The 14,030-nt window shown below is 40.2% G+C and overlaps 1 protein-coding gene across 2 annotated transcripts in view; it reads left to right on the top strand.

Moving 5' to 3' along the window:
* Positions 1–14,030, top strand: part of NPR3 (natriuretic peptide receptor 3) — a 574,731-nt gene that overhangs the window by 468,459 nt on the left and 92,242 nt on the right. The window lies entirely within an intron of this gene.

Below are 14,030 nucleotides of genomic sequence, written 5' to 3'. Positions count from 1 at the left end.
TGTTTTGTCACAACCTGGCAAAATTTCAAACCCACATAAACCCTGAGAACACTACTGTCTATGCTGAACTGTTCACAGAAAATCTATACATGAATATTAATAGCTGCATAGAAGCAGTTGTTCCCACCAGGAAGAAATACAGAACTAACTCAAAAAACAAGCCATCCTGGTGGAATCACAAAGTCAGTAAATAGGCTTTATATCAGAAAGAAGAAAATCATGGCAAAATTTAGGAGGTACAGCACCCAGTAGGATAAAAGCATTCTCATCAAACTAACAAACAGCTCAATTGACAAATAAAGTCTACTATACCCATTTTGAGGTGAATTTCACCTCCCAGGCCAAGGACAACCACAAGGCCTTCTTTAGCTATGCCCACAACCTGAAAGACAGTACACAGTTGTGTGCAGACCTCATTGTAAATGGAGCCACCTATACTTAGCCAGACGATGCAAACCTACTGGCTGACAAATTCAGCTCCAGCTTTACCCCTCTCTCCCCCTCAAACTTTCTTCAGGAAATACCATCAAAAATAACTCCCCCTGCTATCACTGGGGAACAGGTCCTTAATGCCCTCTCTAAGGCCAAGAACACTGCATCAGTGGGCCCAGACAATATCCCAGGATGCCTTCTGTATAGCATGAAACATGATCTGTCAGGTCCTCTGGAATTGCTATTTAACTGCAGCCTCAGAACAGGCTTCATACCTCATAAATGGAGAACATCTGCAGTCATCCCTCTGCACAAAGGTGGGCCATCTACAGATCCTGGAAACTATAGACCCATAAGTCTTACCAGTCTCATATGCAAAGCCATGGAAAGAATTATCATGGAAATGATCAATAATGATATAGAAAACCACCAGACACTGGACCCAACCCAATTTTGTTTCATCAAGGGCAGAGCATGCCTACTCAGCCTGGTGGACCCCTTTGAGAAGGTCACCAAAGCAAAGCAAAGAATGAGGGAAAAATGGTTTATGTAACCTACCTTGAACTGACCAATTAATTTGACACATTACTGAATTTGGGCATTGTTGGCAAATTCAAGAGGTTAGGTATAAACCCTTATGTCACCAGGTGGATAACCAACTGGCTCATAGGCATGACCCAGGAAGTTAGAACTGGGGAGTCCGCCTCTGCAAGAGGCCATTCACAAGTCGAGTTCCTCAAGGATCAGTCCTAGGACTGCTCACTTTTAGCATTTACGTCTCTGAAGTCAAGGCCAATGTCAGTGGTCTCTGGCTGACAACATTTGCAGATTATTGTAAATTAGGAGCAGTCATTGAATCCCACACTGATGTAAATGTTCTCCAGGAAGGGATGACACAGACATGCAACTGGTGTCAGAGCCACAGACTAAGTGCCAAGAAATGCATAATAGTATCCTTTGGGAAGTCATTCACCCCTGGTAACTATCATATTGACAACACGCCCCTTAGAGCTGAGCCAGTAGTGAGGGACTTGCACACACATAGACAGTAATTTAGCCTTTGACCATCGTGTGTCTACAGTAGTGAGGAGAAAATTCTATGTTGCACAACGTAAAAATAAAGGTATGGCATCTAGGTCAAAGGAAGTTATTGTTCTACTGTATTTGGCATTCATCAAACCTGTCATTGTGTACAATGCCCCCTTTGGTATGTACCTAACTAGGCATATCCAATAATTGGAATGTCCACAGAGATTCCTCAGTAAAAGAATATACGGCATAGTAACATGTCCTTTGCAGACTGCCTCGAGGTCCTATCCCTGTAGTCTGTCTCCTACAGGGTGTTCAGGGGCGATCTATGCCTGGCATAAAGGGCCACTGTCAGATCCCACTCTGATGGGCTTGTAGCTTATCCACAAAACAAACAGCACTAGAATTACCCATTCTAAAGACTTAAACCATGCCTGAGATATAAATAGAACCTGCTGGAGAGACAGGAAAGTATCCCAGAGACTATCCATCTCTGGAACAGACTCCCCATCCATGTGAAGCATTAACATGGATAATTGGATGAGGAACAGGAAATTTATCCCTGGTTTTACACCAATGTCGCTAATGGACACAGGCAGCTTGTAAATGGTAAATATGCCAGGCCCCTGCTTGTAAATGTTTCATCTCCCAAGCCCCTGCTTACTCTTATCAAGGATACCAGAACTTGTCAAAGATATGAGATGCATGGCTATGCTTGAAAAGGCCCTTGTGGTCACTAGCGTAGTAAACACCTATGAACCTGTCAACTTATTTGTCCTAACAGATGACTTCAAAGGAAGCTGTGTATTTCAAGGATAAACTAATTACAATAAATTACTGGTATCTATTCATAAATCCAACAATAAGGCTGGAGACTCACTGTTCTCCAACACCATGGTGAAAATCTGGAACCTACTTCCTAGTGAACTCTCATCTCTTTCCTCAACACTACATTTCAAAAAGCAACTTAAAGTTTACCTTAATTTTCACTGGCTATGCCCGTGCACTAACCCAGACTAATAATCCCCTCCTGCTATTTCCACTGCTCACTTATCTCACTACTGCTGCACTCTGTCTACCTCCTTCATTAACCTCAGAGAATATGATCTGTAAGCTGCTTAAGTCTGTCTTGACTTAATCTTTCTTGAGAACCTCTACAGAGTATGAACTTGCATAGCAAGCTTTCTACTGTATAAACATATCATTATAAATTCTTGTTTCTTTCTTTTTAAGATATGTTAGCTATATGAATACAATGCTTTTATCTAAAATTGCATTTCTGGTTTTAAAATTGTACTGTACTGATGTTGCTATTATCTCTTTAGTGGAGCTTATCTCCCCAGACCTCTACTGAAAATGGGCATATATCCAGTTGGACTAGCCCGGTCAACACATGTAAAATAAATAAATAAGTAAATTAAATCTAAGCAGGAAATCAATTATTATTTCAGATTTTTCTTGCCCAAGCTGTATGTGCCATTTGAAGCTTAGATTAAAATCTGCCATAATGCCAAATATATATATTCATTTCTGTTATTTAAATCATACTCTGATATATTGGAAGGTCTTAACAACCTACAAAAACACAACTCCAGAAACTCTATGAACAATTATATAATGAAGTAGCCACATCTACAGATCTTGCAGATCTCTCCACTGTGAAACTTTAAATAAAGTGACTGGCTTGATCTGAAAAACAATCTAACCATCACATAACTCAGATTTATTCACAAACCAAGTAAATATCCAGCTTTACCATGTCTTGTCTGAAATTATATTCTACGCAGACCTTTAAGATCACAACAAAAAATATCTGGTTTCCATTACCAAATCTCTAAATCACATATGATTCACAACACTCATCATGACTGAATCCAGTACAACAACCTTTACGCTTCTTTGAAAGATCTACTCAACAAAGAACAATGTCCTGAAAAGCAAAGCACTAAAACTAGAATGGCAGCAGTTTGTCTCCTACTACAGTCATAAACCTTATTTCCAGATGTATTGAAGGAAGCTCTACATTTCATGTAAAAACATTCCTACTTTGTGTTTTTCATCTCTCCATGCCTGGTTGCTCCTAACAAGAGAAAAAAAAATCAGTCATGTATTTACAGTTTTACGTATGCATATGTATATCCTGAAGAATTTGCATTTAGACTTTTATTTACACTTGTTTCATTACAGAAACTTGTATAAATGTTATATAGTCTAAGTAAGCACTAGATCATTAGCTGTCACTTGCAATGTATATGCTTCTTCTTTGCTATGTATATCGTCTGTGCCTATGTTAAGAACTAATTTTTATTTCTGTATGTTACTCTTACATGATCTGTAAAGCTTTTCTCCCTGGGACACCTATTAAAATGGTCATGATTACATATTAGTTGGCCTATCCCAGCTGATAAAGAAAATAATTAAGTAAGTAAATAAATAAAGAATGCTTGCTTTTTCTATAATTATATAAGTAGATTTTGAAAGTATATCTTTTCAAAATGTTTTATTTTGATTAAACTGAATGTGGTAAGCCTTGTTGTAAACAGCCATGTTCATGTTTTCTTGCTACAGTTTCCTATTAAACTAGTTCACACCTTCAGCAACAATCAGGCATCCCTGTCATCTTTCCTGGATTTTGCAGAACATACTAAATTTTGCTTCATATCTTTCCCCCATCCTTTATAAAATTTTTGGTTTTCTGTTGAAGTAATGCCAGATATTAGGGTTTCATATTTCTTATTGTTCATAAAATGCGTATTGATACAAAACCGTCTGTTCTATTAACTTTTTAAGTGAATTGGAAAAATATTCTTTCCTCACACAATTGGCCTACCAGACCTGCCTTAAGCTTTCCTGGCCTGATCTCAACTCTTGTCTGGGGGATAGTGAGAATCTTGAGTACAAACTGCAGCATAATAATGCCACTGGGGAGTGCAACCTGACTTACGCATCCCACAGCAACCTTTCAAGGTGTGTAGTCACTGCCTGTGAAAGATGTTTGCATGTTTACACACATGCAACCCTCCCCAGTGATATACCACTGGCAGAGCAGAGCTCACCAGCCTCTTAGCGTCCTTTGGCTGCCCCTGTTCCCCTTTCCATGGGAAAGTCAACATTGGCCACTGTCTTTTTCCTCAACTCATCTACCCCTCCATTGCCCATGCTGCTGGTTGAACACAGGTTGTCTGGGCAACAGTTATGGCTTTATCCCTTTATACCATAGAGCTGGATACCTTTTGAGCATTTATTAGCAGTTCTATAGGTTTGTCGTACAACCGATGGATACTTAAAGTCTCCCTTTTTAAGTTTATCAGAACTTTTCAAACTGGCTTAGATAATCTGCATGATCTGCTGACAGTGAAACACAAGGGGACTTGTAATTGACAGTAATGTGATACGTGAATTTATTGAGATTGACTAAAGGCTTAGCAAGTTAGGCTGGTATCACATGGCATATGATCAGAAATTACATGAATAACAAATATAAACATACTCCTGCAGTTCTCAGAGATGTTATGTCTGTAATCAAGTATGGGGGAGTATTATTGCTTCAAAAAAAGTTTTAGAAACTACATAAACCTCAATGTCTTCACTGGAAGAATGCATCAGGCACAGATATGTTATTTAGGCTTCCAGAAGTGAGAAAACTGACTTTGCTGTAGTTCAAATTCAAATCTCATGTCTGTGTATGCCCATAAGTTGAACTTTGCCTAAAAAAGGAATCTGGTGGAATCAAAGGCTTTCACCAGCACACAAAAGACATAAGCATGCCTCCCAACTGTCCAGAATTTTACAGAATGTCTATCTAAATTTTTGCCTGATACTTTTGTTCCATTCTCCATAAAAATTGTGGTTTTCTGGCAAGTCATTGAAGACTGCAGTCACTAAATGATGACAAACACTTGAGTTTCAGACTTCATATCCTTCAGAAAATGTGGGCTCTTCAGACAATGGTAGGAGCAAAATACATAGGAAAAATGAGAATTGTGGTATCAGTACATGCAGAGGAGGAAAAAGGTTTAAAAAAGGCAGGATTTGAAAGAGCTATGTAATGTTTGACTGACAATGACTGGATATATTATAACTGATGTATAATGTTTGCAGCTATAGTTGTGTTACCATGGTTTGTAATGTATAATGTTTGCAATTGAAATTGCGTCGGTATGGTTTATTTTCATTTATATAAATGTAAGAATGCCTATGTGATATGCGATAATTTAATAAAGATGTTGCTTGTTTAAAAAACATAAAAGAGTAGATGAACCCATCCTTCAGAAAATGCATATTAATACATCTGTTAGTGTGGCAACTTTCTGAGATTATAAAATCAATACCTAAAATCTGTCCATGATTTTAGCCCTTTGCTCCTCCATTAGTTTTGTTTTTCTCCAGAATTCCTGAGCAAATAAGTTAAGAGGTATGGCCATGAAATGAGAGGTGCAGTCCATCCCTAACAAAGCAGAAGGAGCAGTTGAACTTCTGATTCCAGGTGAACACATAAACTGGATTACTTTGAAATGATATCAGTTGTTGTATCCAGTTATTTTGTGTTTGAATTTAAGTACCATTCTTGGAGAACATAGCAGGCCACTCAATACCAGTCACTTACCTTCCTTGGACACATGTACAGAGAGAGGTCTACTTTGGTTTATCGAAGTTTCAAAACATCGAAACCCAGATGGCCGAGACCATATGATCTAAGTTTTGAAACTTCAAAAACCAAAATAAATACACTAAAATTATATTATCTTCATGTTATTGCAGGGAGGCAAACCCCTATACACCCCCATGTTAGGGCTGTGCCCCCAACCCCCCTGCTAATTAAATATACCAACTCCAAGATCGCACTATAGCAGGGAAAATGGTTAATCTCCTTTTCTGTGCTGTACACCAATCTCTATTCAAAGTACTCACAGTTTCAAAACTTAGATCATATGGTCTCGGCCATATGGGTTTCGAAGTTTTGTAACTTCGATAAACCGAAGGAGACCCACAGAAAGCCCACTCATCTCTCTCTCTCTCGCTCTCTCATCTCTCTCTCTCACTCTCTCTCTGCATCTTCTGTAGTGTAGAGTACTTAAGGTCATTCATTCCTATGTGGCCAACTACACCATTATGATCACATCATCAGAGGTGAAGGGTCCTAAGGGCCCTTGTAATATACAGAATTCTACTGGCAGAGAGAAACAAATCACTGCTATTCTCTCTTTATCCAGTCTGGTGAGAACAGTGTCAGTGTTTCTAATGATGGAATCACCAGTAAAAAGGACTTCCCAGATGTCTACAGGCCTAGTGACCTTAGAGCAAGGGCTTGTAGTCATTAGGATTCATAACAGAGGTTTGGGAATATGCAGATATGGGTAAAAATACAGGAATGTTCCTAGGCAGCTGATATTTGCTAACTGGGAGTGGGGATATTTTAACAACTTCATCATCTGTTGTTTGCCGTTGTACTGCTGTCTGCTGATGGTAGATGAAGTGAAGAGACCTCCCAGATTTAAATAGTTAAGACACAGGTCTATTATTTTCTTCTCAGGTTAGTCACTTTTCTCATATTAGAAAGAAATTATAGATGCGCTGGTAAATATCATCACCATACCAAATCTGTTGCAGGCTGTTGAGAGAAATTTTGAAATCCAAGAACCATATTATATCCCTTATCTCTCTCATACACCCACCCCCCCCACACACACACAAAGAAAAGTAGAAGCTTTTTCATTAGTAGCCATGTGCATGTCCACAATCCACAGTGCTGTATCTCATACACTTCTGTTGTCAACTAATGTTGACAGTTCAGCAGATCAGACATCTCACTCTCTCCTTGATGGGAGAGCCAACATTAGAAATTCACTCCTGCCATCCCTCAGAAGCTCCTGCAGTGTTGCTAGTCCAAACCAGATAGTCAGGGCTTTATTCTTGTGTGCTTGGACTGCACTGACAATTCAGTATTTCCTGGTATTGTGCATCTAATGTAATGGGTTAAGACATAGGATGGAACAGGATACAGGTTATTCAGGAACTATAGCTTATGCATTAGGCAGGGCAATGACCATTATGAACAGCCAAGTGGTGTATTCAGTGTTGGTCTGAAAATGGGACATGTGCCAGTTTCTTCCCTGGTTACAATAAATAAATAAATAAAATGCATACATACATACATACATACATGTTAGTCTATTGCTTTAATCTCAGAAAAATAGTAGTTTAATAAGTATATTATTTTGTCCTGAAGCTGGGTCACATGAATCAGTGCCTTCCCTGGCTAAGATTGTTAAATAAATAATGTGCAGATATATATGTGTGTATGTGTGTGTGTATATATATATCTATATCTAAATATATATATAGATATACATAGATGGGTTCCCAGTGGGAGTGGGTGTACTCCAGGGTTCAGCTCTGATGATGGACTACATTAGCAAACAGGTTGGAGGGAACAGACCAACAAAGCTGCTGTATGCAGATGATGTGGCAGTACAGGCAGACTCTGAGCTAGAACTTCAGCAAAAGATAGGAGAATGTAATGCAAACCTGAAGGCACATAGGATGAAACTAAGCACAGATAAGACAGTGGTTTGTTTGTGTCTTTTCGGCTTTTCCTGGTTAGGGGTCACCACAGCGGAACTCCTGTCCACTAATGATTGGTATTTGATTTTTATGTGCCGAGTTACCAGCCCTGATGCACAACCTTCAATGAAGGTATGCCCATTCATACATGTCTCCACGCAGAAGACGCTCTAGCTAAGAATCGAACCGGACAGCGTGTTACTGCGAGGCAACAATGCTATCGCAGCACCACTACCACGGTGGTAATGGCAGCAAATTGGGGAAATCAGAAGAAGCTGAGAATAGAGATAGAAGGGAAGATAGTGGAATAGGTAAACAGCTTCAAGTATCTGGCAGGCGTGGTTGAGGAGAAGGGTAGTCTGAATGAAGAGGTCAAAGCTAGAATAAGAGGGGCTGCAGCCAACTGGCATAGAGTATCAGGTGCAGTCTATGACAGAAGAATGCCAAAGAAACTGAAAAGTAAGGAGTACAAGACAGTTGTGCGACCAGTACTACTGTATGGTACAGAAACCTGGGCAATAAAGGCAGAACAGTTGAAGAAGCTAGAGGTGATGGAAATGAAGTGCCTGAGAAAGGTGGTAGGATGCACACTGTGGGATAGATGAAAAAAATGAGGACATAATAGCAGAAGCCAAAGTAGCTCCAATTGCAGAAAAGATCAAAGAGAACAGATTATGGTGGTTTGGGCACGTGTAGAAAACCAGAAGACAATCTGGTGAGGAAGACTTGGGACAGACAGGAAGAAGGTAAGAGTAACTGAGGATGTCCTGCAAAGAGGTGGATGGATTGTGTGAAAAAAAAATCTGTGACAGTTAGGCATGAGTGTTGAAGAACGCAGGAATGTGGCACTGAATCAAGACAGTTGGCGACAGTTAACATGATACCCCGACCCAATGTAGAAAAAAATGGGAAAAAGGGTGCTGATGATGATGATGAATTATAAATTATCCTGTGTTATATATGCCAGCATGACTAGCTATACTTTTGTAAATAAGTTTGTTTTTTGATATTACTTTGATTTACATATGTTTGAATCAAACAGTGTTCTTCTGGCTGACCAGATGTACATGTTTTCTAAGAAGAATTCTGAATGTAGGTTATGCCAGTCAGCTGACCTAGATGTGATGTCATCTTGTGCCAGAGCTGAAAGGAATAGAATCTCCACAGCAACTGTTCTGTTTACTTTTTAAAGTCTGATATGAGAAAGCAGAATTCTCATAACAGTTTTCTGTGACTTTTAAAAAATTCTGCTGTAAAAGCAGGTCCTGAGTCAGTTGCAGTTCAGTTGTTGTAGTAGTTGTAGGTGTTGTAGTAGTCAGTTGTTGTTTCTCAGATTAGTAGTTATCACTCAAAGTTTTCTAGAGCTGTTCAGCAGAAATAGTAGGACTTGCTATTCCACTCGCTGGGGACCAGACAACAGCCTGAAGAGTGGATGTATATTCTTATTTTGCTTTGCAGAAGTAAGAGTATCATCTTGCCTTGCTGAGTGAATTAGATTAGACAGAGACAGTTAATATTTAGACAGTTAGGGATCTATAGTTAGATAGTCAAAGTTTTTCTTCAGTTAGTGTGAAACCTATCCTACAGTGTTATTTTCATAATCCCTGTGTGCAAAACTCTGTGGTTTATTGGAATCAGATGTTCAGAGTACATATGTTTTAAATTGTTTTATTTATTAAATATTTTACAACCTTTTATTGTGGCTGGTTAGTTAGAAAGTGCTTTTAATAACCTGAGAGTGTTTATTCTTATTGTGATAACACCATGGCCACTCTGAAAAGCCTTACTGCTTGGATTACATGCTGCCCTTTATAACAATACTTATTTACCCAATATAATTGAACACCCCTTTTGAAGGGTATCATGGTAATTTGACTGGTGGCAGCCATTACCATCTAATTTGGGAAAGATGACATAGCAGGTAAATCTGTCCCAGTCTTTCCCAAGAGTGTTTGTTATGTGTGATAGCAAATATTTAAGAGTGTGTATGTCAAATACCTAGAACTGGGACACAGTGCTCTGTAGTGCTTAGTATGAAAACTCATTTGGGGACCTGTAGTGAAGCATATAGGTTCATAGGTTCATAGGCTGGTACTAGGCTATTGGCCCTAGGGCCTAGGCAAGCCTAGCCATAACAATTCCCTGGATATTTGTTCCCACAATATTTACTTCTCTGGACCCCTGTCTAGCAAGGCGACTGACATGATCCCCGGGGTGAATTTCCTATCTCCCATCCAATCATCAAGGTTCCTTTTGAAGAGGGCCAAGGAGGTGATCTGCTTGACATGTATGGGTAGTCTATTGCAGAGTATGGGGAGTCTCTGGGTCAGGAACCTATCCCTCCAGCATGTTTTGTTCATTGTGTTGACAAGGTTTAGATCCCTGGAGTGTGTGGCTCTGAGGGATTGGGATTTCTTTAAGTGGAGCATGTCCAACAGCTCAGGGTTTGACATGGCCTTGTATGTTAAGCAGAGATCGCCTCTGAGTAGACGATATGCCACAGAGTATAGCTGGAGTTTTTTTAGACGGTCAGCATATTGCATCTGCTTTAGGCCTGTGATTCTTTTAAGTGAGGTATTTCTGTGGCCTTTCCAGCTGTTGCAGATGCCTTGTGAGGTACATACCAAACGGGGCATTATACTCTATAATGGGTCTAATTAGGGATGAGTATAGTGGGACAATGACCTCCTTTTTTCTGGATGAAAAGCTCTTAGTGATGAGGTGTGCCACATAGAAGGATTTCCTGACTGTTGTGGCAATGTGGTTATCGAAAGTGAGACCACTGTCCACCTGTGTCCCTAAGTCTCCCATCACACTTTCAATGTTTAATGTCCTGCCACCTATGTGGTAATTCATAGGTACATGTTTTTTTCCAAAGGGGATAACTCTACATTTCTTGGCATTAAGCTTGAGCCCATGGCTCTGGCACCAGACATCTGTTTCTGTAAGGCCCTTTTGTAGAATATCCACATAATTTGGGGATTCAATAATGGCTCCCAGTTTGCAGTCATCTGCGAACTTTGTTAGCCAGAGTCCCTTAGTGTTTGCCTGTACTTCAGAGAAGTAGATGCCAAACAAGAGTGGTCCCAGGACTGAACCCTGAGGTACTCCACTTGTCACTTGTCTGGAGCTGGATTTGGAGTCGGCTACTTTTACAGTCTGGGTTCTGTCAGTAAGCCAGTTGGCAACCCATCGAGTGACGTAGGGATTTATGCCCAGCTTAGTAAGTTTGTCTATGTTTCCAGAGTGGGGGATGGTGTTGAAGGCCTTGGTGAGGTCCTGATAGGCTGTGTGGACCGCCTTACCCTTGTCCACAGCTCTGGAGACTGATTCTAAGAAGTCAATCAGATTCAGGAGACAAGATCGGCCCTTCACAAACCCAAACTTGGTGGGGTCCAGTGTTTGAAGGTTGCCAATGTCTTTGTTTTTAAGTTCCATGATAATGCATTCCATGCCCTTGCAGATCAGGCTTGTCAGACTGATGGAACGGTAGTTCCTGGGATCCAAGGCAGATCCTCCCTTGTGGAGCGGGATAACTGTAGCTGTGTGCCACTCAGTGGGCATGAAGCCTGAGGTGAGGCTATGATTAAACATGACACTTAGGTGAGGTGCCATTTCATTTTGTAGTTCATGTAGTACACAGCCTGGGATGTCATCTGGTCCCATAGATGCTGTATTCTTAGCTTTGCAGAGTGCGATTTCTACCTGTGTGGCCATGATTATTGGAATTTGGCAATCTTTTGGTATTGAGATGGGCCCTTTAGGGGGTAAGAGGGGGTTGAAGTTGGCACTAAATCGATCTGCCAGGATATTGGCAATATCCTTGAGATCAGTATATTTAATGCCATTCTGTTGTAGCTCAGAGCAGATCTGAGCATTGCCATTTAGATTCTTGACATAACAGTAGAATGCCTTGTGGTTGTCTTTGGAATCTTTGGCAATTTTATTTTCGTAACTAGCTTTGGAGGATTTTATGAGGGATCTCAGCTTCTTACTGAGGCTGGTGAGGGAGTTTTCTGCTTCCTGGGATTTTCCTGTTTTCTGCAGCAGTTTCTTCCTTCTGTTGTATAGTTTGTTTATAGCAGGGGACCACCAGATTGGCTTCCTTTTCTTGGAGAAGAGCCTCTTGGTTCTATTTGGGATGGCATGATTCATGCATGAGTGGATGTGCTCGTACAGTGCCTTAGTGTAGTATTCTGCAGTCGAACTTCCAGATCCTGTCTGTGTGGGTGTTGTGAAGTTTGTCACTTCTGACTTCAGTAGCATGAAGTTGGCTTTGGAGAAGTTTTTTAAGGAGGTTTCCTTACTGGGGGCTGGGGGTGGGATGTGGATATCAAAGGTGATTTGCTTATGGTCAGACCTGACCAATGAGGGGGTGACCACCGGTGTGGAGCATCTATCTCCCATGCTGGTAATGACCAGTTCTAGGATATTGGAGCCCCTGGTGGGACAATGGATTAGATGATCCAGGGCGTTGGAATTTATGAATTCCAAGAACCGTTGGGAAAAGGAGTTGGTACCCGAGTAGTTTTCCCAATTAATGGCAGGGTAGTTGAAATCACCCAGCATTAGGGTGTTTGGTTGTATCTTAATATTTTCCAGTATGTTTAGAAAGGTGTAGTGAGAATCTTGGGGCATGGTGGGGGATCTGTAGCAAGCTACAGTTTGGATTGTAGTCTTACCTAGTGTCCAGTCCCAGGTTTGGAGCCCAGTTCTAGTGTACTCTTAGGGGAAATTGTGTGTTCTATCCCTGCTTTCAGTGATTCTCCTTCACCAGAGACAGTGGTGAGGACTGAGGCTCCTTAGTTACTGCCCCGGGTTTAAGTGGGATCATCACAGCCCACAGCACATTGAGTAAGCCTTTGAGGGGGCTCTGGTCTGCATGGTTTGCAGGGCATTTAGTACATCAGTTGATATTTGTTTTTTTGTTTGTTTTTTTGTAATTGTGGTATTACAGAATTCTAATATTAGAATGTTAGTCTGCTTGATGAGTTCATAAAGCAGTATTTACAGAGAAAAAATGGTTACCCTCGTAGTTATTATATTTGTTATCACTACAATGCTTTTCCAGGTCCTGTTTGAAGTTGTTTTCTAAATGCTTACTCAAGTGTATTTTTCAGTGTATTTTTCACTTTTTATTACTAAATTGATAGAGTAATTTTTGGGTCTATATTAAAATCCCGAAAGGCCATAACATCGAAGCTATGTACATCGTCACATAAAGGTTGATGTACATAAACATCGAAACACGTAATTGGTGAAAATCGCAATGCCGAACATGTTACGTCAACAAAGAGCACCTCACAGGTATTTTCACACTAACATTAAAAACTGAAATTAACCCACTTTTGCAGGGGTGCAAGCCCCCCCTGCACCCCCCCATGTGGGGTGCTATGCCCCCTTACCCCCTACTTAAATATACCAACTCCAAGGCTGCACTACAGTGGGGAAAAGGATATATTTCCTTATCTCCATGATCACACTGCTGGCTAAATAAACACGTTCAGCATTGTGATTTTCGCCGATTACGTGTTTTGCGATGTTTATGTACATCGACCTTTATGTGCCGATGTGCATAGCTTCGATGTTACGGCCTTTCAGGCTTTTAATATAGACCCATAATTTCTAATTATTATACTGCTGGAAAGTCTGCTAGAATAAGAGAGTCAAACTTAAAAGAATTTGCAGTGCTGAAATCTGTAGTCCATACTATATCAAATTATTTAATCTTAAAACCAAAAGTATTGTTATAGATCTCTCAGAATTTTGGAAGTGCTGTCGCACAAATAATAAATTACAATAATATCAAAATCTATATCCAGGATTCATTAACAGCTATGCAAAATGTAGCAATCATGTTGATGGCGTGATATGCCACCAGTATGATAGCTCATTAATTGGTATTCATTAGCCAGTATGATAGCTTACTATTTGGTATTCATTAGCCAATATGATAGCGCATTATTTAGTATTCATTAAGTGACTCTACATGATGTGTAGATCTA

Source organism: Protopterus annectens, chromosome 1.part1 (assembly GCF_019279795.1).
Source record: "Protopterus annectens isolate FY-2018-M chromosome 1.part1, PAN1.0, whole genome shotgun sequence".
Taxonomy (NCBI): Eukaryota; Metazoa; Chordata; order Ceratodontiformes; family Protopteridae; genus Protopterus; species Protopterus annectens.
Note: the sequence above shows the minus strand (reverse complement) of the source record. Positions and strands in the feature narration are given on the sequence as shown.